The following is a 26,967-nucleotide window of genomic DNA, read 5'->3' on the forward strand; positions in this document are numbered from 1 at the left end:
CTCTGCGTGTGCGCAGAGCGCAGAAGAAATGTAGCGGAAACGTACTTCGCTACTCGTGAAACTGCGACTTCTGTAAGTTACATGGTCATAATTACCGATATACACCGCAGTATTGGAGGCGAGGAGTTACAGAGTCGCCATCTATCGGAAGCGTCTCGTTAGCATAGTATGAGGGATCACGTGGCGCGCTCCTCATAGGTTTTGCTGTCTGCGCTCACTGAAAACACCACGCGCGAGCTCTCCTGGACATTTCTGTAAGTACTTTTGAAACGAGAGAAGTTTCTTACTGTCTAAATAATAATCTTGGGCAAACTGAAAGCACACAATCGTTTACAGACGCTATCTCTTTACCGAATACGTACAGTGAACGCCACTGCTCGCGGTCGCCGCGATGGAGTATCCCAAACCGGCTTCTTGCCTGAAAGGTAGGTAAGCGCTGAGAGCAAACTATGTGAAATATGTTCTTATAGCGTTTGTATAACTAAATGGAGTGTAATAGAACGAAGCCTCAATGCAGCGATCGCGCAGATTCGCAGCGACCGACTGCGCGTATGAAAGCTTGTCCGCGCACTGTTTCGTTTTCTCCGCCCGCGTGTTTTCGCACCGTGCCATGAGCTTTAGGCCGCAGAATATGAGCATTTGACAGTATACAACCAACTATTGTTGCGTAGGTGCTATCAGAGCTGTTCAAAAATAATTTCATTGTAGAGACTTCGACGCCTACGGGAACTGTGATGTGCCGTCACGACGATTCAATCTTTTTTTTCTTCTAAATTCTTTGACCTTTCAATACTATTTCTCGAGTTGCATCGCACCGTATGTTTATCGGTGTTCTCAGCGTGCAATTTCCCGCTGCTCCTTTTTTGTAATCCAGTGCATTAATTCATAACACAAACATGACCATATGCCATGCTTTTCTTAAATGTGCTTCTTACCGCTGCCTGTCCACTCCACTGAGCTTGCCAGTATCTATAGCATCGGCAAGTTCATAGACCAAACCGTCATGACATTAGTCGGGCAGCAGACTCGGGCGAGCGTCTCAGTGCGCGTTTTCAGAACATCGCAGGCCGTGCGCCGTAGCAGAAGTCTTCCTCACGTCTGTGCTTGCTGCATACCTGAGTGGTAGCCGATGACTGTTTGCCGGTTTTATGTTTCGCAAGCCAAGCTTCACGCAGCTTCTTGTCCTGCGGCTACGTGTGGATAAGGCTGACACCGGCCTCCGTTATGTGCGTCCGGCCCTGCGGCACCGAGCAGTAGCCTACCATGTTGCGCGCCTTCAAAGGCAGCCACTACCTATTGTAGTGCTTTCAAGCCTTGTAAAGGAGACACTCGAAGCAGGAAAATTTCACCACTAAATGAGGACCGCAGCGTACGAGGGAATTTAAACTCGTTTTCAGTTCGCTTCGGCGCGCCCGAAGCAGCCGACGCGGCCGCTATGTCCACGTGATCCCTCCTAGCACGTCACGCCGACGGTGGCGCCAGCTTTTCCAGTGGTGGAGCTCGAGGCCAATAACTTTCTATGGCACGTTTCTAAGGCAACACCACATTCACTAGAGGCGATTTTCTCCCGTTTTGATTTTCTCCCACCGGTTGCCACTGTTTGCAAGTTCAGAAAACAGGCATGCAATTGCCTGTGAGGTCCCGTCAACCTTACAAAATTAGTGAGCATGCTAATCGCGACAAGCGATGAAATAAATCTGTTTTGAGCGAGTTGGCCCATAGCTGGTTCAAACATCAGTGCAACTGAGATGAAACAAAAGTGAGAGCTTGCCATGTGTTTCTGTGTCTTTGTCTCTGTTGCTCTGACATTTTTACCAGAGTGATGAGAGCTATGCAAGCAACCGTAATAATACAGAGTCCCCTTTTTTTTTCTACGGGAGAAGCGGCGCAAATTAGCCCACAAATGTGAAAGGAGGAAATTGAATGCATTCTGTTGATCTTTTGCAGATTGTTTATTGCAGCTTGACCAAATTGCACGCTGGTCTACGAAAACACTGTATGATGAGCACATTCAAAACCTACGTTTTAAGTGTTTGTTTTTTTATTGATCAACGAAGTGCAAAAGCCGGGAGCACTTTCGCAACTGTCGTTCTACTGGTGTCGACTCATTTTCAGGAGCTTCTGCTTTTCCCTCTGTGTGTTCTATTCTGTTTTCTTTGCCATATCAAAGAATCGCAGCCTCGTCGGTGCATAGAACTTATAGTTATGTTTGTTATCAATAAACTCCACCCGTGCTCAATGCACCCCACTTCTTTAAGCTTCGCTTCCTGAGGAAAATGCAAAAAGCAGACCATGCTTTCAGCGTGAACCCAATTCCTGCTGAAATACACAGTAAATGTGTCCTCAACTTTAGAAACAAGCTCTTCAACAGCTTTGGAAGGGTAGGTCAAGCCCCCATGATCAAACTGTCTTGTTAATATGGAATTTCTATAATGTTCTGCCTGTAGCGGCAAAATACAAAGGCAAGAGGCACACTCTGGACACGGAAATCTTTTAAAGGTTTTCTGACAACATAGCCAGCTATGTAATATACTAACCTACTGCCACTGTGCTTTTCGACATAGTTGTCATGATCCAACTGCTTGCCTTGTGTATGGATTCTGCACACTCCGAATTGCATCCAAGAGCTCATCAATAATTTCTGTTAGGCGGTCAGCCTTTCGTTTTCCAACTTCAGATGGCTTTATGAGTGTAGTTACAAAGTCTCATGGTGAGTTCCCATTTTTAGGAGGCCTTGTCAGACTGTAGAATGACAGGCTGTTTATTATAATTAAAAACTGTTCAGGGGAAGGATGGTCGTTATAACCAAATGATTGCCTTACGACACCGAACATATTTTCTATCTTGTCTTGCCTAAGATCAGCCTTTAACAAGCACTTGTAGCCTGGTGAGCTACTTAAGTAGTCTAAAAGGGACTGTGTGCTTTTTGTGGTCACACGCAGTCTATGTGCAGTTCCTGGGCTAAGAGATCTGCCACCATGCTTGGCAGCATAATCTTCTCATTCTGCAAGGAATGCAATGAATTCAAGAAACTTTGCACTTGGCGAGTTGGGTCGAAGGCCTTTAGATGGTATTCTTGAAGTCAATACAAATATTAACTTTTCCATAAGCTTCACAAGCTCTTGTCGGCTCAGTTGTCCTAAAGTGCCTGTCCAGATGATCTTTACAGAAAAAAATCCTCTTTAGTACCTCCTCGCTAAATAGCTGGAAGGTTAAGTTCACGAGTATATTTTCAAATGCATTTGGATGAATGTGTGAGTGGGTAATGTGCGGCATTAGTTTAAGAGTTAGTGAATCCATGTCCTCCTTCCAGGTTTCTTTGATTACATTTGCATTGGCATGACCACTTGGAATTTGTGCACCTTTAGTTACAAAAGCATTCTGTACACATTTAACCAAGTGCATAAAATTTGAAATAAAATGGAGGCTCCTTCCTGGGTCAACGGGATAGGGGACTGGGACTTTGCATGTTATTTCCTTCATGGAAGCTGAGGAAGTAAAGAGAATGGTAATGAGAGCAGCTCAGCAAGCAATAGAAGATTAAGTACAAGTGTTGGGACTTAACTTGCCTACCTTTGATGCCAAACAGCTGTCAAACCGTCACTGTTCCAGTAGTGAACAAAGAGGCCAGACCTCTCGGACAATATTGTGGCCTCTGCAAGAATTTTCGACAAAACAGCAGCTTTGACATTGCCCTTGGCAGCAAGAACACCAAGGATCTGGGTCCACTTTCCTACAAAAAGAACAGTTTCTGTTATGCAATTAAATTTAAAGTCCACTTCAAGATCTGTTTGCCAGGTAACGGAGTCGACAAATTATGTGTTGAACTGAGCCACTTAACCTGAAAGGGCTGGTAGATTATGACGAGTCCATGGTCACTCACTGTTGGATCATTGTCCTCACTAAATGGGGCGAGGTCCACAAACCGCTCAACTTGCCAGAGGCTTTCGCACTAATGTTTTATGAGAGCTTTATCTCATCGAAGACGAGGCCACCGTGGCAACTGCAAGAGAGAGAGAGAGAAAGAGTGCAACAACTTTACTGGTCCCTTATGAAATTAAACGCATTAAGCGTCTGATAGGCTGGCTCCCTCTTCACGGGCTCCATATGCTTCCAGGGCCGCCTGGCCCCTGTGGATCAGTCAGAGCTAGTCTTCCAGAGCGGGGCTGGATAGCATGATCTACCATCGCTCGTAAAGGGTGGGGATAGTAGGGGGGTTAGTTATGGGTATAGGTGGGGGGGCTCTTTTGAAAAATTGCACTCTCCTATGAGGTGCTGAAGGGTGCCTAGTGCATTGCAGTGAGGACATGTGTTCTTGTATCTTTCTGGGTTTATTTTGTTCTGGAGGCAGGGGTGGGGAAAGGATCCTGGTTGGATTTGCCTGTATATTGTTTGTTCGGCTCTGGTCAAGGAGTGATGGGGTGCGGGAATGTCTTCCTACTGTCCCTGTAATATTTGACTGTATGTAACTTGTGATGGGTTGCCATCCCTTGGCCTCCTCCTTGGTGGCCCGGGAGTTGAGCGCTCGTGCCTCTTGATGAGCATATTCGTTGCCCTCAACTGAGGAGTGAGCTGGGACCCACACTAATTCAATTGTTTGTTTAGGAGGCATAGCTTTTCCGAGGAGTTTAGTGCCGCAAGGGACACCCAGTCAGATCTGTAGTTCTTGTATGCAGCTTGCGAGTCTGTGACGATCTTGGTGATGTTAGGTTGCAGGAGTGCGAGAGCTATCGCCACTTCTTCTGCTTCCTCTGAGGACGGAGTGTTGATTGATGCGCAGGTGACCAGCTTTTCTAGCCTGGTGACCACGACTGTTGTCCTCGTGGAGCGTTTGGATAGAGAGGCGTATGCATATAAGACAGTGTCGTCTTCCTCCAGGGTCCTGGAGATGGCTCTTGCCCAGGCGTCATGTCGTCTGGCATGCCTTGTGGGGTTCATGTTGCGCGGTAGTAGTTTGCATTCCAGCTTCTCACTCCGTTTTTTGGGTAATTGGCTGTGGCAGATGCAGTGCGATTCTTGCCATCCGATCTTGCGGAGGACGCTTCTGCCCGCCTTGGTCTGGCTAAGGCGTACCCTTTGATTGGATAGGTGGGCTTCTACAAGCTCGGCTACTGTGCCTAGTACTGCCATTTGAAGTAATTTTCTCGTGGATGAATTTATGGGAAAACCCAGGGCCTGCTTCGTGGCTTTCCTGATTATTGCGTCAAGTTGTAAGACGTCCTTCTTGAGGAGTTGCAGGTACGGTGCTGCGTAGACGATTCGTGAAATAACAAAGGCCTGAACGAGGCGCAAGGTGTTCGAGATCTGGTTGGACGTGAGCTTGATTTTTCTAATCATGGCTGTTGCCTTGCCGTCTGCCTGGATCAGGGGGCCCAGGATCCTGACTTGAGGCACTGGGAGGATCCGGATCCCTTCCAAAGTGATTTCTATGTTTTGTGCTTGTTTCCCTGATGCACGTGGTCTGACTATGGTCAGCTCCGACTTTTGCGGCGAACAGCAAAGGCCACAGGTCTTCGCATAGCTGTTGACCGTGTCAGCCGCTTTTTGGAGCGTGTTTTCCATACAGCCATCCAACCCTGCCTTCGCAGTCTAGAGGGTGATGTCGTCTGCATATAATGCATGGCCCAGGCTATCTATTGATTCGAGAAGCTTGGCCAATGGCAGGAGAGCCAGGTTAAATACGAGGGGAGAAAGGACCAAACCTTGCGGCGTTCCTCTATCCCCCATGCAGATTGGTTGGGATGTCTCCTCTCCTATTCTGATCCTGGCCGTTCGGTTACGAAGAAAGTCTCGGATGTAGCTGTACGTTTTCACTCCACAACCCGTGTTGCGTAGGTTGCGGAGGACACTCTCATGCGTGACGTTAAAAAAGGCACCTTGGAAGTCTAGTGCTAGTATCGCTCGTGGCGCCTGCTTCATTGCTCGGTTAATTGCCAGCTCGTTGAGTTGTACGAGAACATCCTGGGTGCCCAGGTGTTGCCTAAAGCCATGCATTGTCTCTGGCATCTGATCAGTGGCATCTAGATGTCGCTGCAACCTCTTAAGTACCATACGTTCCATGACCTTCCCCACGCAGGACGTGAGGGATATCGGTCGCATGTTGTCGATGTGATTTGTCTTCCCAGGCTTGGGTATGAAGCGGACTTCTGCCTCTTTCCATTCCTGTGGAAGTTTGCCAGCCTCCCAGACCCGGTTGATATACTCGAGCAGCTCTCTGCGGGCCTTGTGCTCGAGGTTGTTGAGCAACTTGTAGGTAATGGTATCGGGTCCCAGCGTGCTGCCCCTGTTACTCTCGGAGATTGCCAAGACCAACTCGGTGTGGATGAATGCCTTGTCTAATGCTTCATTGGTAGCTCCTGCGTAGTCGGGAGGTGTGATATCACCCTTCTTCGTTTTCAGGTACTTGGCCTTCAGGTCGTTGATGGGTTTGTCGGCACTCCCAGTATAGTTGTTGAGGGTGCACGTGAGGCTACGATTTGTAGCGCTCTTGCTGCCGAGAGGATCGATCAGGTGACGAAGGCAGCACCGCGTTTTCCTGGTAAACAGGGTGCCCTGCAGTCCATCACACATGCTCAGCCAGTTCTCTCTGCACAGCTTGGACGTGTATTCAGCGGCTTGCTTGTTGAGATCATGGATGCATTTGCGAAGTATCTTGTTGGGTCGTTGTTCCTTCCAGCGTCTGGTGAGGCTGTGTCGTGCTTCCCAAAGGTGGGCAAGCTTTGCGTCCACACAGGGTGTCTGCAGTGTGGTTGCAATTTTCTGGGTGTATTTCTCTACCAGCTCGAGTTGTTCCGTAGCCCATTCCCCGTACGGTTTGGTGCCGTTCGTATCCTCGTCTTCATCGGCTGCTTGCCTTTTTCAGAGTTTGTTCCAGTCAGTTATCTTTGTTGTTCCCATTCGGGACTTGAACGCGGGCCCCCTGATCGTAATATTGAGTATATCGTGATCCGACCCGAGGTTCACGCACGTGTTTTGCCATGACACGTCCAAGGTTCCACTCAGCAGGGTAAGGTCTGGAGTGGTGTCCCGGGTCGTACTTGTGCCCATGCGGGTGGGAATGTCTGGTTCGTTGAGTAGGGCTAGGTTGTGCTGATCCATGAGGTTCGCCAGCACCCTGCTTCTTTTGGAGCAAAATTTGTAGCCCCATATTGAGTGAGGTGCATTGATATCTCCTAATATCAATAGGGGTCGGCTGCCCACCTCTCCCTTTCTGTCAAGTAACGTGCCCTCCATGTCCAGGTTCTTCTTGGAGGGCCAACTGTATGTATTGAGTATAAAGATGTTGTCTTTGCTTCCTATGCCTCTGCTGTGAATTTCCAAGAGAATGTGTTCATACCCTCTCTGGCTGGTCATGTGCTGCGTCACAGCTATGTTGCTTCGGACTAGGATCGCTGTGCTTTTCTTACTGGGATCGGTGTATGTGACGTACCCCGGGAGTTTAGGTCGCGAGTTCGTTTTTTGTATAGCAAGGATATCCGGTTTTTGTTCCGCATTAAGTATGTATTGCTGTAATTCGCCTATTTCCTCCTTAATTCCTCGACAGTTCCATTGGGCTAAGGTCGTATCTTCCTTCCTAGTTTTGCGCCTGGCCGCCATCTTGGTTCAGGTTGGTAGTCGTGAGGCTACTTCCCATACATGGTTTCCTATACGGGGCTCCCTTTTTAGCTTTCTGAATGGTTAGTATGAGCTGGTTGACATTAGCTTCTATTGCGTTGAACTTGGCCATCTTGGACGTTACCAAGCCGATCTCGCTGCCAAGCTGTGTGACCATCTCGGTGGGGGCTTGAATGGGCTTGGCCCACACCGGTTCCTCAGACGGACTTGATTCAATTTTCTCTGCCTTCATAGCTGCTACCGGGGGTTCCTCCTCAGCGGCCCTTTTGACAATTTTGTGTTTTGTGTCATCCTTGCTGCTTATCGATTTTTCTAATGCCTCCATCTGCTCAAGAAGCGTGGTGATTTGCTCATTTTGCTTAACTATAAGCGCTTTGAGTTGCATGCATTCCTCGCAATCTTTCTTGGGGGATTTGGAAGGGGAGGGAAATCTTTGTTGCTAAGAGCGATATGAAATCTATCTACCCAGCCCACCTGTTTAGTGGCGTTACTCGTCGGTGTATGGCTCCGGGTCTTCGACCTTGAGCGCGACTCCTGGCGGCGCTCGCTGCAGCTGCTCCCGGCCACGTCACCCGGCGACGACGCTCTTGAGCGCGGCCTTGAGGCGCAGCTGCTGCTCCGCCCTCGTCCGCAGTCACTGGAAAAAGAACAGTTCTGGTACCCTGATGTAGCTGCTCCCTCCCGACGTGTTGATTCGGAGTTTCTGCGGACGTGTTGTTGGCATCGGTGTTTTTGTACCACGTACGGGACCTTGAAGCGAGCTTTGCACACCTTGTCTGCGGTCAAATGTTCGCCTCCACAAAGGTCATACTTGGGGGTACACTTGTGCTGTGCATTGTGATTACGAGCACCGTATCCTAGGCACATCCGGTCTGTCGGATTCGGGCAAACGTCCATGCGGTGACCCAGGCAACTGCACTGATAGCAGACATCTGTTTTCTACATAACGAGCATTCGGCGAGCAGGCCATCGTAACTAATGTAGTTCGGCACTTTGGATCCATTGAAGGCGGTCACTACAGACGTCGTGTTGGTGATGCGGTTGGCCTCCAGAGCAGTGGGATTATATTCATTAACGATGTTCTCGTTGATTTCTTGCACTGTGTCTCTGAGGGGGACGCCTCGTATGGCTCCCTTGGTCATGCCATGGGGTGCTGATTCGTAGTCGCTGACCTCGCGCTCATTGCCTTGGACGACAATCTTGGTGACTCCCACGTACGAGTTAGCATTTTCTCTTTGAAGTACCGATGACAATGATCTTTTGTTGGTGATTTGGGCATATGACGTCCCGGATCCATTCTTCTTTGGTGACTCCCGCCGCAGCATAAATGGCCCGGCCAACTTCCATATGGCCGACCTTGCTGATATTGAGACCCACGCGTGGTCTCACTGTGATCTTGGTATCGTCTTGGGGCAATGCAGTCATGCGCGCTCCCTTGATTAACTTATCTTTGGCGTTCCCGGGTCCATGACTGGCACCGGAGGGTTTTGATCGAAGTGCGTTGGGTAGACCTAGGTCTCGCTGACGTGGCCGGGATTTGTATTCACCGGCGAAGCGCCAGCCCAGGCTCCTGGTGACTTCTTCGGGGTGAATATCCTCCCCCTCTATTTCAACACTCATGGGAGTGGCCATGATGCAGGTAGAATTCGGAATAATGTGCGTTCCAGCAGCATCCGCCCTTTGGCGGAGGTGGCAGCTAGGCCAAGCGGTTGGCGAAACAAGCCTAGGCTTAGCGACGACTCGCCTTGGGTGAGCACACAATTGTCCTTAAAGTGCCAAAAAATGGTCCCCTACCTCAAAGACAGGTATCCTCGTGGTCCTGATAACTACACGGAACACTTGGTGCAAGAATTTTTGGAGCACAAGGTGATAATCCGGCACAATCATCGAAGAACTGCGGAGCTGATGTGAAGCGCGTCCCACCGGTGTTGTGCCTTCTTCTTCTTCCCCGCCAACTGCGTGCATCCATTTCATCAGTTTTCTTTTTCAGGGCCTTTTTCAGAAACTGCAGTATGGAATCCAAAGGAGCTCTTGAGTCCAGCCATGTGCTTGTCCAGGCAGGACTTGCTGGGAAGTGTCTCATGCCTCCTTACATGTTCATAAAGCCTGGGACTTTTCATGTCTATGAGTATGCGCTCCAACACGTATGTTTTGTCACACAATGCGCCCCTCATTGACTTTTTATAGGCCACCTCAAAACACTTTCACAGCGGGGCGTTGCTTCGGAGGAAGTCCTTTCATTATTTCATCAAAAGTTGCATTAGAAATATTGTGGTTGATTGTTCTAAGGTTTACTACATTCCTTTGTGCCTGCATCAGTCTTTTCGTTGCTTGGAACAATTGAAGCGATTTCCTGGCCATGCGACATTTGAAATTTATCTTTGCTTGCTTTTTTTCCAATCTACACATTTGTTTTTAACAAGTTTCCTAGTATATTTGCAGTGCAAACAGGGCTTTCCATTGGGGCTGGTCACGTTGCAGTTCTTTGCGAAGTGCTCTGAACCAAACTGCACGCACTGACCACCGGTGACAGGCTCAATGCTACACCTGGGCAAAGTCGTAGTTAGTCGACCTTCTTTAATGCCTGGACATCATCGCACTTGTTGTTTACACAGAAGTCTTGCGCCTTAATGTTATACCAAAACATGCTGCAAATATGAGGATTTTGCTTCTGTGGATGTCGAAAAAGTGACATGTTTAACGACATTGCTGGGCTCCGAGCAGGTGTGCCACGCAAAGCATCACATGGCAGCAGGATCTTGCTGCAGATGGTGATATCTCCGAACAGGCATGGTCTTTGCTCATCAGTGCAGGCCTGTGTTTTGATGGCTTCAGCAGGGTCATTTCGCTGGCAGGGTGTTGTTGTTGCCCATGTTATTTTTCTGTTCTCTTCTTTGATATGAAACAAGATTGTGCATACGTAAAAATTGTGTGAATGACGTCATCGGTAAGCGCCGGACGTTCACGGTCGAGCTCAATCATATGTTTATTAATTATGTGCTTGAACTTCCTTTGGATGAATCACTTGTCAAAGGGCGAAAGCACACAACACAGGTTTCACTCAGCACTTTGTTATCTCTCTTGATGCTCCTTGCCCATTCCTTCAAGCGAACAGGGTTGAGTGGAGCGTGGAACAACGCTACCTTTTTTATAGACCACTTGTAATCGCCCTTACAAAGGTGAACAAAACATGTCCTTTAATTTTTTAAGGCATTGTCACACAAATTCAGCACGTTGCATCACACGAGGCCATGGCACTACGGTGTCAGCATAAACAAAGGCAGGAACAAGGTAAACTCCGTCGCTGCACGTACTGTGCAAAACTGGCGACGACTTGTGTCTGCATTCCTTCGGCTTCCGTCAGTGACTCGCCAAACCTTCCAGAGGAGCGCAGCACCCTCTTCAAACTATCCCGCCAAGCATCCAAACTGGTTTCTCTGGCGCTTCGGGAAGGGGCGCCTGATCCTGACACTAGCAGAACCTTTCTAGCCTCAATAGTGCCACTCTGCTTGATCTGGTTCGGTCTCAGCTTCTCATGCATCTTACCTCGTGCATTCCTTTTATGGTAGGCGACATTACGGTAGCTAGTGATGCATCGAATCTTCGCCTTTGGCTCAGGTTTGTCGATGCGTATTCCTTGGAAGTGAGAATTTTGTTCGAAATAACCATTCGCAGTTTGTATAGTTGGAACTCATGGGAGTCATTCTCTATTCAGATACATAGGATTTTGCTGGTGCCAACAGAGCAGTTTGAATTATCTGTCAATTCAAATGAAAAGATTTCAAATTATCAGGATTTCACTTGTCGGGATCGAGGTGCTTTCCCACGCCTCTTCCCTCAGCTCCCGCGCTGTGTTTAGCTCGATATCCGGTTTTCGCCGCCATAATGTCAATGTGGCGGGCACATCTAGCACGCCAGAGTTAATTTTCGGTGCAAACTGTACTTCTCTCTCTCTCGGGGTCGAGTCACTGCGTGAACAAGTGTCACCAGGATGCGCCCTGATTGGCCTTCCAAGTGGTGGCCCCTCTTCACCCGAGCTATCTTGCACTCCGCACTTGATCGCTGCAGCAGATGCTCACAGGCCTGCAACGAGGTAGTTAGATGGGACCTTTGCTTCCGCGACTTCTGGTTCTAGCACTTGGTGGACTGCTACCCGGTTAGCCCTAGTGCAGCGGGCACGCATACTTAATTTGTCTTGTGGTGAGCTTTTGCCGATAAGTGCCGTGACTGTTGCACTGTGCTGTATCTGGGTTGAATAAACCCATGCTTGTTGGAGATCTGACTCTGGGGCCTTTTCTCTGCCGGGTTGGAGTGTCAACGAACTCTGCCTAGCGCCTTTGTGCTTTGCGGAATGGAAGAGCGTCGTGCCCTTCCCTGAACGTCACTCGTAGGGTGAGCCTTGGGCAAACCCATCTCCACATAACTGGCGCCCAACTCAGTTTCGGCATGGCTTCCGAGCAGGCCCCTTCACGGCCCTTGTTCCTGCTTGATCCCCTCATTATAGACTTAAATGTCCTTCGATGCGGATGACACCTGCTGCATGAGGTACGTACGCCTCGGTTGCCCTCTGCTTTCGACCATTGGGAGCAATACCTTCTTTGGACAGCCATTTGGTGATGTCGACCGCTTGGATGTGTACCCTAGTCCTAGCCATGCCAGTTTTGTGTTTCCTCGACTGTTTGAGACATGCACGGAGCTGGTGCCTGCTAGCCCCTCCAACGTACTGTTCCCGCTTGCTTGCGCCTTTTCATCCTGAGCGCAGTTCAGTACCCCATGCGCCGTATCGAAGCCACCTTGCCTAGGTGCCGGCACAAATTTGTTCGTTGGCCTCTCTTTGTCCCGGGCGCCTTTCTTGGACGAATTCACCATGGAGCAGACTTGTTCTGCCATAGGCACGAGCTCGCTTGCTGGCCCTTCTTTGTTCCGAGCGCAGTTCGATGTTCAGTGTGCCTCAACGGAGCCTCCCTGCCTCGCTGTTGGTGCAAAACCACTCGCTGGCCTCTCCTTGTCACGAGGACAGCTGGTAGGTTATGTCAAGTGCAAGCTACCCTGATCAGCCAACAATGTTGCCACGCTTTCCGACTACCGCTTGCCTCACAGCCTAACAACCCACATAGTCTGATGGTACCAAATTGTCAGCCACCAAGCTCGTTCGATAGAGGAGTTTAGGATTGCCATTTGTCGGGCGTGTTAATAAACTGACTTGGAAAGCATATCTAGTGCCAGCAAACAAGGACAGAAGCGCATTGTGGTGTCGTCTCCCTTCCGTCCTTGTTTGCTGGCGCTAAATATGCTTTCCAAGTGGGTTTAGGATGCTTGCCTGCAGCGAATTTCTCCCCCCTGACTATGCGTGCCGCATGTGTCACTAGCTATAGCCTTGCACCCAACACCCTGACGAATCTCTGCTTGAATGTGGCAGGGCTATGCAGGAGCTTCATCTCCTGGCTGACCCCATGGCATCTGACGCCGAGAAGGCAGAGTGGGCCATTCATCAATCCCATCCAACCTCCACCGCTTACCTTCGGAGTGCCTGTTATCGTGACCTAAACAAGTTGGACTCCGATGCAAAACAGATTCAGGGCAACATACAGCCAAATCTCGTTACTACAAAGCCCACATTAAGGAATTTCTCAAATTTACAAATATTTTAAAAATTCCTGCCAGATTGCCTATATTTTCAATGTAAAAATATTTCAGCGCTACGAATTTCAACACAGTGCATATTTCAGAATAACACATGTAGTTTATTTTCCCCTTTATGATTGAGGAACATCAGTATTACGCATTCGGCTAAAAATTACAGCGCTGCGACTCTTGCATGAAACAGAAACCGTGAGTGCAGTAGCTGTCGTCATCACCATGTCGCAGTAGCTACCACACCATGTCGAGTGCCAACTGATTCACCACAACCTTCACCAAAAACTTACGACAAAGGATTGGCGATGTTTGCATGAGATCCACTGATGAATGCAGCTAGCGACAGTGCCAAGAAGACGGAGAGCAGTTTTAGCTGCAGGACAAATTAGACGTATTACAGGAAATTGGTGCAGGGAAAAAGCAGATTGACGTGTGCAGACAGCATGGCATTGCCCCATCGACTGTCGCGACCATTTCGAAAGACAGACAAGATTATCAAGCTTCACCGGGAATCGCAACCCGCTCTTAGATGAAATGGCTGCGACTGGGAAACCTTCGAAATGTGGACCAAGCTGTTCTCGCTTGGTTCAAAGATGCCAGACTGCAAAACATTCCTGTGTCTGGCCCAATGCTCTGAGAAAAAGCCTGCGAATTTGCCAATGCACTTGAAATAACTGGGTTCGACACCAGTGCGAGGAAAAGGCTGCGGACAGAGAAGGGGCGGATTCCTGGTGCAATGATTGTTTTCTAGAGGTGGCTGAATTGTACTCTGAAGGCGATATTTTAACACGGGTGAGGCCGCATGTTTTTATCAGCTCCTGCCAGACGGGACGATGGACTTCAAAGGGCAGCAGTGCAAAGAAGGGAAGAAGATGCATCTTTGCATGAGAGTCCTTCTCTGCTGCAATGCAACAGGCACAAAGAAATTTAAACTGCTCATCATCGGCAAGTATGTGAAGCCTCACTGCATGAAAAACGCCATGTCGTTACTGTACGACTACCGTGCCAACAAACGAGCCTGGATGACCAGAGACCTCTTTTCCGAGTGGCTCACAAAACTTGACAACCAAATGTGGAGGAATGTCCGAAGAATTCTGGTTGTCGACAACTGCTCTGCTCACATTGTGAATGTTTGCTTGACACACGTTCGCCTGGAGTTTCTGCCGCCAAACAACACGTCCTTGCTGCAACCCCTAGACCAGGGCATTATAAAGAGTGCGAAAGCAGAATTTCGTAAGCGCCTTGTGTAGCGGTTGATTATCAACCTCCGCCTAAAGCAGCCGACTGCAGTCAATATTCATCAGGCAGCGGAAATGCTCACAGGAACTTGGTGGAACTTGAATTCACCCACCATTAGCAACTGCTGGTGAAAAGCAGGGCTTGTCAAAGTGCCTGTGCAGCTTGAAGATAACCTGGAGGTGACCGACAACAACCCAGGAGGCCTGTGGACCGAGGTTGCGGAACTGCTGCCCGCCATCCCTTCCTTCGAAGACTACGTGGAGAGTGACAGCACAGCACTAATGGCGGCGGACCTGACAACCAAAGAGCTTGTTAATTGTGTTCGCGACATATCCAGTGATGGTGACGACCCAGAGGAAGACTACTGTGGGTCGCCGAACACAGAAGATGAGATTGTGTTGAGCATTGATGTTTTCGTGCACATGAGCAAAGTCCACACTTTCATCGCTCGGTACAATGATGTACCCGATGAGGTATTGCGCAAAGTAGAAGATGTAGATGTATTTATAATCAGTCTTGCGTGCTGCACGCGCCAGAAGAAAATCACTGATTTCTTCAAATAAAGCATCTTTGAAGTCAATGAAACATTTTTGTTTGAGAGTATGCTTGTCTGCACACGCGTATACTGCCAAGGTACGTCATTTTCATTCCTAGGTTTGTCGACTGGCTTATAACTGCAAGTTTTTCATTACAACTATATTTCAAAATAACAAACGATTTTCGGCATTCCCACATGATTCGTTATATCGAAATCTGACTATACTAACGTCGAGAGCCTACTGCCCCTGCTCTCCGCCTCTCTCGAACCTTGTTGCTCGTGGGCTGGTGGTGACAAGTATGAGGAGGCTTCGGCTATGAGAGAGTACCGAGATGCTTTCCGATCGTGCTATTGACTAGTTGTCGTATGTCTGGGTGCGCTGTTCTGCACCACACAGCCAACGAGAATGCGCATGCTGTGCGGCTGCGCATGAAGGGAAATCTGATCAAGGTGCCCCTTTGGCTAGCGAATGGAAACGACTTTACACGCGAGACGCACCCAGGCCCCCTCAATCGGCAATAGTAGTAGACAATGGTAGTAGACAACGCGTCTACTACCATTGTCTACTACTATTGCCCAAACGTGCAAAGTGCGCTGCCTGACTCAAGAGCTTTCTCACTAGTTGGGGAATGGCATGAGCCGCCGGTGGCGACAGTCGGAGCGCATGGTGGTGAAATGCAGTGTCTGGTTCCAATGGCATGTTGTGCTGGAACGGACTTTTCCCCCACATCGGCACCTTTCGTCGCCCTTACGATCATTGGTTGGCAGTTTGTGGTGCTGCTGGATAGCGGGGCTTCGGTCTCACTGTTCAACGAAGAGGTTATGGCTCATTTGCTCCAGCGTTCTATCCACATTACACCCTGCGACACCGCCTTCTACCTTGCGAGCAGTACTTGTACCTCGTGCGGCTCTGTGGGGTTGGTTCTGTGCTGGGGGAATTAGGTGTGCTGTCAGCGCTTTGTGCATCTCTCGGTTCTTTCTGTGTCCGTGATTCTCGGACGCGAATTCCTCGCACGCACAGGTATTGTTATTGTGGTCGCAAGCAGAGGCTACAGGGCAGATCCTTCTGACCCTCTGCAACCCTGTGCTACATTCCCACTGGCCACGGTGGCCCCCACATGCTGAATGCCACGCCTCCTTGGCTCGTGTCCCTCACTCCGTCGCCAATACTGGCCGCTTGGCCAGCACGGCGAAAAACGGATGGTGCGAACTGCTTTCTCACAAGCATTATGCTGCTACGAGAGTCAAGGTTTCTGCTACCCCGGCGACCACCATCCCGTTAAGCGGCTGCCCAGACTGCTTGCCTTTGCCTGACAGCTTGTCGATGCACAAGAAAGCACACCTGTTATTGCTGCTGACTCATTTCAGCTTGATGTTCACTCAACAATAAGACTTTCACTTCCCTTGTGAGACACCAGATTGACACAGGCAACTCACTGCTGTGGAAATGCAATGCCACGCTAGTGTGGCCCGGAGGAAGGCAATTGACCAGTGAGCCTATTGAGATCGGTATTGTTCAGCGCTCAGACAGTCCCTGGGGTTGAAGAGATGGCTCCCTTTGACTCTGTGTGGACTACCGCTGGCTAAACAAGGTCATGAGGAAGGATGCTTATCCTATGCCTAACGTGGACTCGGTCGTGGCTAATCTAGGTGATCTGTGCTACTTCACCACCCTGGATGCTAGCCTCAGCTACCTGCACGTTCAAATGGAGCCAGCTGATGCAGAGAAAACTGTGTTCACCTGTCACCTAGGCATTTACCAATTTACCCATATGCCATTTGGAGCTGCAACTACGTTTCAGAGGTTGATTGACCGCATTCTGGGACATGCTAAGTGGCACTATGTGCTGGCGTGCCTTGATGACATTGTCATCTCTCGGATGTTAGAATAGCACCTCCGCCACCTAAAGGACGTTCTCGAGAGGTTGCGTGCTGCCGGGTTGATTCTAAACATCACAAAAGCTCAAATAGCTGAGACTTGCATTTCCCTGTTGGGCTTAGTTAAGGCAGAAAGTTGTGCTGATTAGTAACCAGCATAATAAGACATGATTACTAGCGTAACAGGACAGGGTTTCAAGAAAGAATGCGAGAACACGCTAGTCCCATGTTCACAAAAGAATATGGGACTAGCGGGGTCCTGTCTACTTTGTTTAGTCCCTGTTCTGTAATGTAATTATGCCCTATCGGGCTTTACCATCAACAAGGGTCATGTTCTGCTTTGCAAAGAGAAGGTCCAAGCTATCCTCGAATACCTGACGGTGGCGAACATTCAGGGCACTAGGTGCTCTAGGGATATGGTGAACTACTATAGACACTTTATAGACAGCCACTCTCCAAACACCTTTGACCGCACCGCTGAAAAAATTTGCGCAGAAACTCCTCTGGGGGTTGTCTTAGTATGGGTAAACATTGGGCCACTTCCTTATCTCCACGCAGCCCGGTGTCATTATCAATGTTATGAAAGTTGATCAGGCCAGTACAAACGACAGCGCTGTGATCACATGAACTGGTGCAGGTGGCAGTGCAAGGAGCAATGATGACGCAAGCAAAGTATTGCAGGTGGCGGTGCCAGGTATGCTGATGATGTTCCAATCATTATAAGCCCTTATCGCTCTTTGGCACCTTATCCATCTGCGTTGAATCATTATGAACCGTGATTAAACGTACTCGGGCGGCGGCTTCATATGGCACTGCCGCACCGTCCGCACCTGAAAAGCGATCCGCGACGTGGACAAAGAGTGCCGACTGCTGATAGCTTCACGCGCTGTGTTCTCGCGGCTTACTTAGCATTGAAGAGGGGTACACGGGCCTGTATCTTTGAAAACAATCTGTGAAAGTAACACATGACATGAGTGAGGCGTGTGCTGAGAGCTTTGTGAGCGCTGTGTTCTGGCCACTTTGTTGATGTTGAAGCAAGAGGCAGCATGAAGGTGAATTCGCTCACTGCTGTGGGCACTAGTGTAAAAGCGGCCATCTTATGGTACGGACGGACGGTTTACTTGTTGGGTAAGCACCCGCTGTGGTTGCTTAGCGGCTATGGCGTTGGACTGCTAAGCACGAGGTTAAGGAATTGAATCCTGGCAACGGTGGCCGCATGCCGATGGGGGCGAAATGCAAGAACACCCGTATGCACATTAAAAAACTCCAGGTCGTCGAAATTATTGTGGAGTCCCCTACTACACCATGCCTCATACTCAGATTGTGGTTTCGGCATGTGAAACCTCATAGTTATCATGTTATTGTTGGGTAAGCATTGAAATGTTTACGCATTTAAATGTCATCGCGATGGAGCTGGGGTCCTGAGCAGGGGGGTGCCTTTCATGCACTATCATGAGCTCTAGTGGCCACAGCCGAGCTAATACTCGTGTCACACGGGCACCCATGAACTCCTTTAGGATAAGGAAGCATGAGACTTCCTAAGGGAGTTCGACCTTAAAGGGTCTGACAACTGGCCAGAATGTGTTGTTGATGAAAATGAAATGACCATGATTTATAGTGATAAAGAATCTGGCAAGCTGGGATTTAAGTAGGAAATATAATTTTAAATTGGCAAAGAAAGTCAGAAAAACTAGTAAGTGGCGAGGCCTGGCGGTGAGCTCTTGATACTTCGAAATGAAGTCAAGAGATTACTGTACATAAGTCAACTGTAATTGTGTACAATATAATTATTGCTTAAAAATGCTGTTAGTACATTATTAGACACTTGTGCTTTATTCTATGTGTATCACAAAGCAAGGAAAGTCCATGCTAACGAGTGGCGCTCATGTCGTCCCACATGGATGGCGGTGCACGTGCACGTGGGACGCCGCCGAGTATGGCACGAGTTTGCAAGTACCCAGGGTTTTATGATCTCCCTGCGATACAAGATCCCACCGATGAGTTGTACTGTAAATGGGTGCATTTTTAACTTTCTTGTCGGCACCTCTGTCATACAGTACCGACGCCGACAATGTGCCGATGGTCAGCGGGAAGCTCGGCGTCGGTACAGTGTGATGGAGGCGCCGACACGAAGGAAAAAAACGCTGTCGCCGACAGTCAGCAGACCGAAATCGGTGTCGGGTCGGCCTAGTGTGACTGGGCATTTACCAGTCGGCACTTTCCAAGTGCGCTGCTTGTGGTGGGGATGATGGTCTATCGTGCAAGTCAGATTTGCAGTTTCCGCTGCCACTTTCATCCATCGAAGCATGACGTTCAGGTGCTACTTCATAAGGATCTAAATTCTGAGCACTCATGCGAGCTAAAATCCTTTGTTCCAGCTCTCTCAGGTCTTTCTCCAAGAGACAACATCAGAAATCAGACGCACACGCTTAGCTACAGCAATGCGAACCGCTCATCGTGTGTAAAAGTGCCATTTCGTTTTCGATGCACTTGGTTTCGTTTTGCCTGGTAAAATACCAAAGCAGTTGGACAGGAGCAAAACGAACACCTGGCCGAAGTGCGTGGTGCAGTGGGCGGAGCTACCCGAGAAAAACGAAAACACTCTGGCTGGTTCTGGCAAGCGACAGGTAGCCAGAAGGGGAAAATAGAAGAAGCCCATTGTTCGAATGTTCCTGTAAGCGATCATTGAAGCATGTTCCTGTCTGACCAACATATTCTTTCCCGCAATCTAAGTTATGTGGTACACCACTCCTTCCTTGCACGAAACAAACTCTTGTTGTTTTTCATCACAGTCGTGACGTATCTTTGTAGTATTAACTTTGGCAGCTGAACCAGACGATTTCAAAGGGGCTGAGAAGACGACGTCAACACCGGCGCGATTCCTAATTTTCAGTTTATGGCTAGCTTGGTACAAGTACAACATGACAACCACTTTTTTGTCTCTGCTCTGCTGGGCAGCAGAATCCGGGTGATCGTCACACTTTCTTAACCCTTTGACGGTCATTGACGTAAATATACGGCGCCGTCTGTGTGTTTAAAAAGCGCGCCAATTTCCTAACTTTTTCTTTTGTCATGTGCTGCCACAATGTGGGGATACAGGGGATTTTTTTCGCGCCTCCCTCTCTCGGTTTTCTTGCATGGTATGTTTTAGCGCTAGTTTGCTCCCGCGCGTATATGAGCTACCGCTCGCACATTGGCGCGCGCGTGTGCGGGCAGCCGGTTGGATTTTGTTTCGCGGGCGGTTTCGGTTTTTTCACTTGCAAAAGTGATGGCTATATCGTTACTAATTGCTCAAAGAACGACCGCTTGTTTCTCTCTCGTTTAGTGCTCACAGGGGTACGCATAGAAAGGATGCCGCCATGCATGTGTTTCCGTTTCTTTTCTTTTTTTTTTATGACTTGCGGAAGCTAATTGCCCTAGCTGGTTGGCGATAAGATGAAGATTAGCGGAAGTTTGTCACATGTGTTGCTTTTTTTGATGGGCACACAACCAAACAGTTTTCTTGAGTGCTCGCGCCTACGCAGTACAATTACACTATGGACGTGCGTATTAGTGTAAGAGCAGGAACATTTGAAGATTGTGAAATATTCTCGTGTGTGGATTTGAAAGCCTTGAACTATGTGCATAAAAATGCATAAAATTTTTCATTCTGATAATTTTATTTTCTTTTTATTGTTATTATTCATGAAAGAAAAGTGCATATATACCAACGCAACAGATTTTTTTCTCAATTTACGGTCACCCTAGAAAAATTATAGGAAATTTTTTTCGAAATAAGTCCCTAAGAAGAATTGAAATCTGCAGTAAAAAAAATCTACCCTCGGCGGTCGCGTATGGTGAAAAAAATCGTCCCTCAAAGGGTTGATGTGCTGCCAGCCACTGCATTTGCAAGGGGTAGCCAGCTACACTTGGGAGTGAAACTTGGTGGTTTTCGAAGCTTCTGTGTACCAGGTGATGGCATGATTATAGAAGAGTGTTTTTAAAACAAAGGTTAATGATGCCCCGCTTTGCTAGCTTGGAATGCACTGATGAAAATGATAGAATGGCTTTCTTTCTTTGGGGCACATAGCACCGACACACATGACTGTTTGAGAAACTACCGTAAAAACCGGAATATAGGTCGAGCTTTTTTTCAAAAAACCATCGCGAAAAGTCGACCCTCGACTTATATACCGGACATTGGTGGAAAAACTACGGAAGTCTTGCAACAATGGGCAGATGAAGTAAACAGCCGCCATCGCCATCAGCAGCAGCGAGGCGTCTGTTAGCCCCGAGAACGAACTACAGGGGCGCTGCGAGCGCCACTCACGTGACGTCAGGGCAAGGACTCGCGCCTGTCGTCTGCTACAGTTCGGGCGGTGTCCGGGTGCGTTCTGCGGTGTTTTCGTTTGCTCGCCCTCGTTCTCTCTGCTTGTGTACTTATGGCAGTCGTCTCAAATATATTTTTACGACGTCTTCATTCGCGAAAGTTTATTCAAAGAGCTTATTTCTTAGACGACAATGCAGCTCTCGAAGGCAACGCTACAGTGCCAGCCGAAGGAGCGCAGACCAGCTCATTGCGGGTTTTTCAATCGACAACCGCAAACATATAGAAAATAAGAATTCAGTTATGATACCATACCTGCCGCGGTGCAACGAGTATGTCGAGGCTATATATGACTTCTACAACAGTTACAATCCGCTAAAACTGGTTTGTTCACGAGTAGTTCATAGTGCAATATCGAATTGTTGCCTTTCTTCAGAGAAACGCTCGGCAGTAACACGAGGACTTAACTAATGCTGCAGTTAGGTTCTACAAGCACAACTTGCTTCTTTGACTGCTTCTTAAAATTAGGCGCTTCTTCACGTGTTTATTTTAAGCGGCGGTAATTTGAAGTAATGAAATGAAGGCTTACGTCTATTTACAGAATACAAAATGGAATGTACCAATATATATTCCCTTTTCTGTTCTACACGTTCAACTCACTTGAGAAATTTACTGGTGCTTGTTCCTTGAGGAATATGCATGACAAATTTCTTTGGCGAACTGACGCAGGCTGCACGGCCCAAATTTTTTAGAGAAATTTGCCTTTTGGGCCGTATGGCTGCAGCCAGAAAGAAGTCGAAGTGTCAATCATTAGTAGTATGGGACATATCGAAGATACAATTCCCCTGTGAAGGGTCAAAAATCCAGGGAATATATAGACCGTTTTTTCGTAGGCGCCGCCATATTGTGAACGCAGTGGCGCCGCCTATGAGGAGCGCCATACTGGCTTGGGTGAAAGCGGTCTTTTGCGTGGCAGGTATACGCTCGGCGGCAGGTTCTGGTGTTTGTTTTCGCGGTCGTGCGGTCTGTTTAGTATGAAGCGCGTCTTCTACGTGGTAAACTGTTCTGTGAGACGTGCTGAAGTGGTTTAAGGCGTCATGGCTGGAATTACTGCTGGCGTTGAGGTGGACGGAACACGCAGCGCGATGTATGCGCGCATGTTTGAGCCTACAATCAGCCTCGGAGATCAATTGTGTATTTCCGAATGTTCCAATCACTAATGTGACCTTATTGCAGTATTATGCTCTATTTCTAAGCTGCGGTTTAGGAGCCATGAAACATACGCGACGATCGTAACAGCGTGGGTACCGTTCTGCTACGATAGGAGCTGTGCTGTTATGCTTTGACAAGCGTTAAAACTGTTCACTGCAGGTTACATTGCGTGACTACTTGGTTGGATGGATGAAGTCTCCACTCATGCATAAAATAGTTTTGGCTAGTAATAGCAGCATACCTTACAGTCTGAATTAAGCTTGTCCAGCAAAGTGACCGTTTACGAACTGCGCGATCGTCTTAAGCAGTAGTAGGTGCTGGATTACAGATATCTCTGTTCTATATAGCGCATGGTCCAAGCATACGGCATCAATGGTTATATATTTATAAACGTTGTGCGGCGTTAGCCCGTTTTCTCTTGCTTTTTAGAGAAAGAAGATAATAACCGATTTTTTTTGGTTGTGTTTGTTCATTTCTCCACGACGCACTGATACTTATTACGGAAATTTTGCGCTCAAACATAGCTATCACATTCTTTTTATGCGAGCCCTCTCATATATTATGGCTGTATACAGGCCAAAAAGGCAATGCCGAAGCACACAGCTTATATATGTATCGTGCTGGCTCACCAACCGCAGTGAGCAGTGCCATGGGCCTCATGCAGCAAGGCTAGCGTAGACATAATTTCAAGCATACTAGACTTTAAATGCGTGAGAAGGATGCCAGTGTATCACAAATATTTGATAGCGCCTGCCGCTCAGCTGTTTCGTGGTTGCCTTAGGTTGGCCGTGCACGAGCATGCGCTCTTATGTTTTGCTCCGTACGCCAATCGATCAGACAGTGAGCTGATTTACCATTTAATGCTGGTAATACAGAGATGCCGGTTTTCTTTGTTGAATTAAAATCGATACAGTCGAACACGGATATATCGAACTCGAAGGGGATCACGAATTAATTCGATATATTAAAAATTAGATGTAAAAAAATGCAGGCCCAGAGACTACCTGTGGTGGACGATGACCTACCGATCGGCGCATTCAATAATGACAACTATTTCCACACACACGCCGCAACGTAACGCTTTATTTGTGTGAAAAAAAAAAATCGCTTATGTTTGTCTGCTTCTTCGCCTTGCAAATGAAATTAGACGCCAACCTCGATCTTATCGAGGCTGTTCAGGTGCGAAAGCCCGGTTCCTTCCATGTCGCCGCAACAACGGCGAATCAAGCTGAACGCGGCCGCCACTTCAGTGGCGGAGTACGAGCGTGTAGCCGCCCCCTCGTCAGGACGATCTTCGTCGCCACTCGAGCTGTCGGCCTGGGTCCCTGCGACTGCAGCTACAACGTCCTCGTCGGCGAGGGTAGCAACAGCCTGAACATTGCTGTCAACGTCCACAAAATCGTCAGCAGACACTTCGGCTGGAACGGCAGCCGGGAAAAGGGACGGCAACTCGCGAAACGCGTAGTCCATGCACTCGTTGCCGCCGTCGCCGTCTTCGCAGGTTTCGGGAAGTTTGGCCGTCACGAGGCCTGCCTTCCGGAAGCAGTTGGCCACGGTATCCTGCTTCACGTCTCTCCAGGCGCCCGTCATCATTTGAATGGCCCCCAGCAGGTCAATCTTAAGCTCGGTGCCCATGCGGAGGTTCACCAAAAGCCTATCAATGAGTCGCCTCCTGTAGCTGACTTTGAAGGACTTAATGATGCCCTGGTCGAGCGGCTGCAACTTCGCTGTCGTGTTCGCCGGCAGAAACTTGAGCGCGATGTTTTCGAGCTCGCAGGTGGTGTGATGGGCCGAGCAATTATCGACGAGAAGGCAAGCGTGACGCCCCGACTTGCCCAGTTCGGCGTCCCACGCTTGCAGCCATTCCGTAAACAGCTGACGCGTCATCCACGCTTTCTTATTGAAGGCGTAGCGAACGGGGAGCTGCTTACAGTTTTTGAAGCAGCGCGGTGCCTTTGCTTTGCCGATCACAAAGGGCTGGAGCTTTTGAGAGCCATCCATGTTAGCAGCGAGCAGAACGCTCACGCGGACTTTGCTCATCTTGCCCCCGTGACACGTGGTGCCCCGGACGTCGAGCGTCTTGTTGGGCAACTTCTGCCAAAACAACCCGGTCTCGTCGGCGTTGAAGATTTCCGCGGGTGAAAACTCAGCGCAAATTTCCGGCCATTCCTTCGAAATCCACTGCTGGATATTCTGGCTGATGACGGCTCCGCTTTCCCTAGAAATGGTTTTGCCAACTATCTTATGGCGGTTATTAAACCTCTGCAGCCACCTTGTGTTGTCAGCGAAGTTGTCATCACCGAGTGCAGCGGCAAACCATTTAGCTTTAGCCATTAGCATTGGGCCATCCACCGGAATGTTCTTAGCCCGCACCTCTAAAAACCACGCATAGAGGACCTTTTCAACTTTCTCGTGGGCAGGAGCGCGCACACGACAAGCTCCCGACGTTCGTTGCTCCGCCGCTTTCGACTTTATGTCCGCCTTGTTTTTTAACAAGGTGCTTAGAGTGCTCCGAGGAATCCCGAAGTCGTCTGCCACCGTCGCACTTTTCTCGCCCGCCTCAACACCCTGAATGGCTTTCAGCTTTGTCGCAAAGTCCAGGTTCTTGTGCTTCTTGACGCTGCTTGTGCTTGCTGCGGCCATTGCTTCCGCGTCAGCTCACCACGATCCAGTCACACGTGTCGTGAGATGCACGCAAAACAATAATGAAAACGAAACACAAGAACGCGCACAAAACACAAGAATTCATGTGCGCAGCCTCCGCCAACAAAGTGCTCGCGATGGCCACCTCCGAGGGCGACAGCAACGTACGAAAGGCACGAGTGGTGGTTGGCTGAGCCAAGCAACAAGAAAAAAAAAAAAGGCAAAAGGAGGAGGCCGCCGGCGCCTTCGTTCCTGGCTACGCGGGGGAAGGATGAGAGACATTGGGAGAGAGAGAGAGCGGAGAGCGGGCGCAGCGGGAGTACAGTCCGAGCCTCTCGCTCTCGCATTTTCCGAGCCTTTCGGGGGAGGCGCGGAGCTCGCGGGTGCAGCGAGTGCCGAGATCGCGCGGTGTTCTATATATCCAATGGCGGGTAAAAATATCGTTCGATATAAACGTACGAATTTCGATACTTTAACACAGAATTTTCAAGGGGATAATTTACGAGTTCGATACAGACAATAATTCGATATATGTGGGTTCGATATATCCGTGTTCGACTGCATAAGCAAAATAGTAAACAACACTTACACGCGCCGCGACTGATAATGCGCGCACACTGCGGCTGATTGTGCGCGTCACATTTTTGAACCCCTAAGGCATATTTCTGCCTACAGTAGTTACCGATGCACCGAAAGGCTTCCCTGATGACCTTATATGAACGAACATGTCATAAATTTCACAAAGTAAGACCTTAAACATCTCGAAATAGTTTCGCAGCACGCGACAGCAATACTTTCAAGCAGCGCCACGCCGGATCGCCCAAGCCAGAGAGGAGGAAAGGCTCTCCGCGCGCCCTATCCTCCTCGCCCGATGAAACGGTCTATATGTAAGTCTTGTGGTGTATTCTTTATGAATGTTTGCGATTGGATTGGCGAAAACTTTATTTTGCCTGCAGTTGGGCAAGGTCCTCTTTTATGTGCTGACCAAGCGAATAGTTCTCCGTTTGCATAATTAAACAACGCTGCATTGAGACATGGTGAGACAGAAAGTGCTTGAATTTTGTTTTCTAGGCAATCTAAGCTGCGCTGTAGTAGCTCGAGAATATTTTAGCCATTCCAATTGGAGCTGTAAAAAAATGCTTTATGGTTTCAATTCGAAATTGTAGTGAACTGATGGGTTTCACTAACAAAGCGTGCCTCGCCATACCGACAGTCGCTTGCTACCGTTTCGTGCTACCATTGCGTGATGGGTGTGCCATATTGTCGATAAAGGCTACTGAGCGCCACTATGAAACATTTCATCGCTTGCAATTGATTGGCTCTCGATCTTAACAACGAAACTTTTCCCTCAGGTGATTGCTACTGTGGTATTTGTCAATTAACTATGTAAATACTGTCACGTGGTTGACGTTGCATAACACATTAGCAATACTGTGAACTACAAAACTAACTTTTATTGGGCGAACCTGCGCCCACAAAACAGGCTACACTTACAGCACAACGATAGCCAGTCGATTCCAGTCGGTGTAATGAGGTGTCCTCCAGCGGTCCGAATTTGGGGGCCCTCCCATGCAGTCTTAACTATCTTCAACTGGGCGGTGATGTGTCCACTCATTACGGAGTAATCGGCCCCTGTGTCGACTGAGGCAGTGACTGCGTGGCCGTCTAGAAGTACATCGAGGTCGGTGGTTCTTTCTTTGTCTGGCGTTGCAGTTGGGTCTTGGCGTCGGATTACGGCTACGTCATGTTGAACTGAAGCTGGAACGTCGCGTCGTCAAGCCGTCCTTCGTTGGTGTAGTCTTGGGTTCCTGACTTCGTCGGGACGGCGGCGTGTCGTCATTAGGTCGTCGAGATCGTTTCTTTGTCGTCTTCGTCGGCGGCGGAGGATCTTCGTCAGTTC

General features: G+C 48.8%; 1 protein-coding gene and 1 pseudogene across 4 annotated transcripts in view; one reads left to right on the plus strand and one right to left on the minus strand.

Moving 5' to 3' along the window:
* Nucleotides 1-26,967, plus strand: part of Bap60 (Brahma-associated protein 60) — a 334,908-nt gene that overhangs the window by 110,178 nt on the left and 197,763 nt on the right. The window lies entirely within an intron of this gene.
* LOC135908157 (uncharacterized) lies at nt 9,588-11,155 on the minus strand (annotated as a pseudogene).

This window comes from Dermacentor albipictus, chromosome 1, assembly GCF_038994185.2.
Source record: "Dermacentor albipictus isolate Rhodes 1998 colony chromosome 1, USDA_Dalb.pri_finalv2, whole genome shotgun sequence".
Lineage (NCBI taxonomy): Eukaryota > Metazoa > Arthropoda > Arachnida > Ixodida > Ixodidae > Dermacentor > Dermacentor albipictus.